This window comes from Halyomorpha halys, unplaced genomic scaffold, assembly GCF_000696795.3.
Source record: "Halyomorpha halys isolate HHAL.00 unplaced genomic scaffold, Hhal_1.1 Scaffold1756.1, whole genome shotgun sequence".
Taxonomy (NCBI): domain Eukaryota; kingdom Metazoa; phylum Arthropoda; class Insecta; order Hemiptera; family Pentatomidae; genus Halyomorpha; species Halyomorpha halys.
In genome coordinates, this window is record NW_027108702.1 from 226078 (window position 1) to 232191 (window position 6114).

Here is a 6114-nt window from a genome sequence, read left to right on the forward strand (position 1 = left end):
TTTGAATCCACATCCAAGACTGAAAAGAAACTGTACGCATACAAGCAACCCTTCACAAGCTTCCAATCATTTACATGAGTTTTGGACTTATGGAGTTGAACTTTAGGGCTCCAATGGACCTTCGAATTCCTCTCATATCCAATCCTAACAATCCAAAATCCTCAACTTTGTCACTAAATCAACCATAAAGACCTTCATGTTCCATAAGTAGCCGATCTGCCCCGAGCCAGATATCAATCCTTCCGTAATAAACTCTCTAACCACCCAAACCCACTAGTTTCTAGCCCTGCTTCCTCTTCTATTCTTGATAATTCTAGGCGCCTAAAGTGTGGCAGTCACAACTCTTTCTAAGTTAGTAATGTTATTAGAGTCCTAACTAATTATATTATAACTAAATTTCTCATTATAACTTAGATCATTATATTCACTTATTTTAAAGATAATGAAATTCTCTAGAATACAAAACTGAAGTCATCTAAATCGAAACAGTATTAGAAATGATTTGTGCTTGGATCCATATGTATTTTGTTAATTTTATGTGCAGATCTCCATGGAAACGATTTTTCTTTATCTTGGAGAAAAACACTTTATTTAAAAAGCAGTGCTGCTCAACTACATTGGGTTGCTATATTAATACTAGTTTAAGATAATCGTTTATAATTCTAAAATTACATGCGTATAGTCAGTAAATATTAAAAAACATAATTGTTAACTTTTGTTTCTTATTATTTTAATTTTTTTTCTTTATTTTTATTTTTTATAATATTATTCATTTTTCCTTCTATTATTTGTTTATGTACCTAACTCTGATTATCTCAGTATGCTAAGTACTAAAACTCTTAAACATAAAAAATTCTCTCTCAGAATAATAAATAGTATACATTTTAAAAATAGAAAATATATTTATACGTAAAAGATCCAACATAGCCATGCACAATTATATTTCATTAAAATCTTAAAAAATGCTTAACATATATGCATTAAAAAAAAAAATTTAAATAAAAGAAATTATTATATACTTGATAATTATAACAGGTTATAAAGATTTTTAAATGAGGGTACAAATTAATAGATATAAATAATAAATATAGAATTATTAAAGATCACTATATTTCAAAAACGACCTATGAAGCTGAAATTATTATTTTTGGTTCTCTTTCTGCTATATTAACCTGTATATGACCAACAAGAATCAAAAAGATTTGGACTTAAAAAAAGTTATTACTGAAACCTTAGAAAAAATGTTTTCCAATACCCCAAAAACTTTATATTAACTTATTAATAACTTTTTCTTTGCTGCTAATGATGTATATTTTTTGAAGGACTTGAGATGTAAAATAACTATGTTGTGATCATATTGACTTCTTTTATTTATGACTGACCCACAAAATTATATATGGCAATTTTTTGGATCCTTCTGTAACAGGTAGACCATTACAAGATTCCTCGACCCTGAAGACAGCTAGCATACGATGACCTAACGAACTCGGAAGAAACACACTGGGTCAGCTCTAGTCGAAAAGCGCCTAATTGTCGCGCGAGGGTAGGCCGTGCGCGTGGGAACTTGGGGTGGCGCGCTATCCCAGGGAGGGAGTGTGCCCGACACGCGACTCCAGATAATTAAAGTTGCTCGGGAAAACACCCCCCACCTCCCTTAGTCCTCTTTGTCAGGGAAACTCTAATCGAATTATCCTCTCGTTCCTGTGGGAAATCGGCGCTTCATAAGGAGAAATTGCTTTTCACTCCTTGCGAGCAAAGTAAAATGAGAAATTAATCTGTGTGATCCAGCTGATTTGATTTGTCTATAGTAATTAGATAAGACTTATGATCATCTAATTGATTAAATTCTGCATATATATATATATAGCTGAGAGAGAGAGGATATTTTATTACAAAAGTTTTATTGCCCAACTTCATTGGGTTGCTCATGAATAGCATACTTAACATTAGTAAAAAACAATTTGTTTTGAAATCTATTAATATAAATAGTCATAGTATAAAATAATATAAATAAGCACATTATAAAATTTTTTGAATTATGTACTAAAATTATACTTTTTTTTATAATTATTATTTATTATGTTTTTCTTACATATTTAATCATTTTATTTATCGCTGTTTATGTACGTGTATATAATTTCCATTATTTTAATTTTAAAACTTGCCCTCTATTTTCCATCAAACATATCACAGAATAATAGTCAAAAGTATAAACATTTTAAATATAGTAAAAAATATACTTACATAAATACCCAACATGGTCGTCCCCACAATTATTAATATACAAAAAAAACACTCTAATACATGCGTACAAAAATAAAATAACACAATAGATTAGGCTAAAAGTAATAAATATAACTACTAAAATAAAAATTAAAAAAAACTAATAAATATAAAATCATCCTTCGTCAAATTCCTTCTCTGTCCAAGATTCTACCTAAGTATTGTTAATGGTGCCTATAACCATTAGATATAATGGTCCATTAAAAAAATTATGTGAAGATAGTTGACCGTAGATATATAAGAGGAGAAGATGTTCAGCAGAAATAAATAATTAATTAGTTTAATAATAATTGATTTTAATTAATAATTTAAAAAATAAATAATTCCTTTGTTTATTTGTGTTTTTTCTGCTGACCGCATCCCCCGACCATCTCCTCTTAATAATAAAAATGAATGTTGAGGCTATTATAGACAGTCGCTTTGGACATAACAGACTCGATTACATTTCCTCACGGAAATGACGTATACAGAATTGCAATAACTGGTTACTGCTGAATGTCACGCTATCTAGTGTATTAATTAAACGACTAATAAAATTAAACGTAATTTACGTTTATCTCTTCATTTCCTAAACAAGTTGGTACTGATACACTAGTATTGCACTGTGGCAACTTGATGCACTTTTATATATATTGATTATGCTTTACAAAATAACTGCCAGTTATTTTTATATCTCTACTTAGCGACCTCGATAATATCACGATTGAACTTAGATTCATATATGTGTATTTCCAGTTTCAATGCTCTTTAGTTTCATTGTACTCATTATATTGTGTATTGCGTTATATATTCTATTTGCTATGTTGTATATTATATTCTTATATTTAGAATGATTTATTCCATACTTCATATGAATTTATTGCCTTCATTATTGCTTTGTTTATAAAGTATATAAAAAAGAAATAATGATAATAAATAATGTAGTATACATATAGGTGGGCTAGAAACTAGTTACTAATAAATTCAACCAGGGCCCTGTTTCATAATGAAAGATTATAGTATTAGTTCATAGTACAAGTGTAGAAATGTGCACTTGTTTTTTTTATGATAGAGATGACTATTAGTGATATTACAGGCATTAAAAAAATACTAAAGGACGAGTTACTATTGTACAAGTCTGTGTAATTAAATTAAGATAAATCTACAAGACTAATAGTATTAATGGAATATGGTCCGGGTGTGGTAAAAAAAAACTCAAATAGTAGATAATTATACTATTTTATTGAGCCAGCGTTTCGCCCCACGTTGCAGGGCTTCGTCAGGGCTGTTTTGACGGCAGTCACTTTATTTTTTTTATTTTTGACTGCCGTCAAAACAGCCCTGACGAAGGCCTGCAACGTGGGGCGAAACGCTGGCTCAATAAAATAGTATATTATCTACTATTCGAGTTTTTTTTTACCGCACCAGGACCATATTCCATTCATCTATACACACGGTCAATCAATTATCTTCCACTAGTAGTATTAGTCTTTACTTTATTATGAAACAGGGCCCTGGTGTGATAGAATGCTAAATACAGATCTAGACTAATAAAATGTAGAAAAATACTAGTTTTAAATATGGTAAAGAGGTAGGTGTAAAAGGTAAAACAGATAGGTGAAGTAAATATGCCATAGGTGAGGTATAGCAATATGTAAAAGGGAGATATTAAGGTATAAAAATAACAAATAAACATAGGGGGAAGTATCTGTCAGATTCAAACAAAGATAACAACTGAGGATGTTGGGAAACAGAAAGTAAAATAAAAAAATTTCACCACTTCTTCCACTAAACCATAGGAAGGGTATGATTTTTTATAATATATAGACTGTTAAACTGGCAGAAACATCTAATATTACAATAGGTAAATATATGAGCTAAATGTAGAAGTAAATGTATGAGATATTACACACAGATTATATATAGTATATATAGAGAGAGACAGAAGGGTTTATGTAAATACATTTAATTAACAAAAATTGTATTTACTAGTAACTACTTTATAGTCCACCTGTATGTATACTTCCTTAAATTATTATTATTTTTTTTTATATATATATACTTTATAAACAAAATAATCGTTTCTTATGTTTTTTATTTTAATGTTCTGTCTATTCTTACAATGTCCTGTACAATTGTTTTCATTTAGCCCTGCCGAAGCCCTGCAAAGTGGTTGAACGTTGGTTAGCAATAAATAGTTTTCTTTTATTAATTTTATTCCTTTATTGGCCGCCAACCATACTATCTTCCTACAATTTATTTTATTTTCATTTAAGTATTTTTATTTTGTTGAATTGTATAGATTAAGTCAGAGGGTTTATCTTTAAAATTGTGCAATTCAAAGATATAAACTTTAACAGCCACCACAATGATCAAATAATTAAAAGTGTAATAAACGCGTGTTTCAATTTTTGTATGTTGTCTTGGAACCGAACGATAAATGTTAATAAAAAAAAAAAATAAATAAACCATCAACGTGCACATTTTCCAAACTTATTCAAAACTATCTATCGAGATACATCTCTGGGCTCTAAACTAAACACAACCATTCCTCACTAGATGTTAGAGCAATATCAATTTTCAGAAAAACTGAACTAAAATATTTATTCCCGTGGAAACCTCTATTTATTTTTACCATGTGTATATGAATGGGTGCTCATCGGTAAGGCACTGTGTTACTAACTCCAAGGAACCTGGTTCGAATTCGACTGTGGCAGATAAATATTTTCTGTTTTACTGTAGCCGAGAGTCAGCCCTGTGGGTTCGGGAGCCCACCCGGGTCCATCCAGCCTCATAAAGCATCATTGGGTAAAAATCTGGCGGTCGATCGTGATTCTGACCAAATCACCTTCTTGTACAACCGTTGGTTTAGTAACTGTACTTCCATAGTCGAAGGTCTAGAACAGTCCTTCTGAAGGGACAAGACGCCCCAGAATACGATTATAGCTCTCTTCACTTTATTAATGAATTATTTTTTATTATAGGTAATTGTTGAGCGTTGAGTCTAAGAGCGATAGTTGCAAGTGGAATTGGAAACTAAACATATAATTTTTATTTATAAATTTATACGATCTTTTCAAGGGGATGTGACTATCTCTATACTTTGCCATTAGTAAACTCATTGCAATCTTATTTATTATGACTGATTTGATATTGATTGAAATTGAAGTTTATAGTTTTTTAATGTAACAATCCATATTTTCTGTTTTTTTTTCGAAAAAATTCGACATTCGAGAGGAAAACTCACTGGGTAGGTAGTGCAGGTATACTTAAATCATTTATCAGAACTGGGCGGTGGGGACGGACTGAATTGTAGAGTACCCGAGAATACTGGAGCTGGAGCAAATAAATTCCAGAGGAGACAGAACACACCAATATCTGTCGGCTCTGGTTAAAATTGGTTCTCCACCAGGACCTGATCAATCTGCCTTCTGCAGCAACTCAGTCATTTATTGCTACCAATTGCAAACGTTTGTTAGTAAAGACTATATGAATTATTGTTCGTTCAATAATATGCATAAATGCAAGCCGCCATTATTTTTAGGTACAACGTCGTTTCGACATTAAACATAAGCTAGGCTTAACTACTGAGTGCGAGAGTTATTTTATTTATATAAATGATTGTCTGTAATTTTCAAGTTACGAAGAAAATGGTCGGGAGTGTGGTAAAAAGGAAACAAAAAAACTTTAACAACTATTTGTTTGCTGAAGTTTCGCCCCACATTGTAGCTCTTCGTCAGGGCTAAAAAGATACAAAAACAACTTAAAATATTTTAACATTGTGGGATAATATAGTACAAAAAAGTAAATTAAGATAGAGTTAAATTTATAAAATTATGTATAAATGTACAA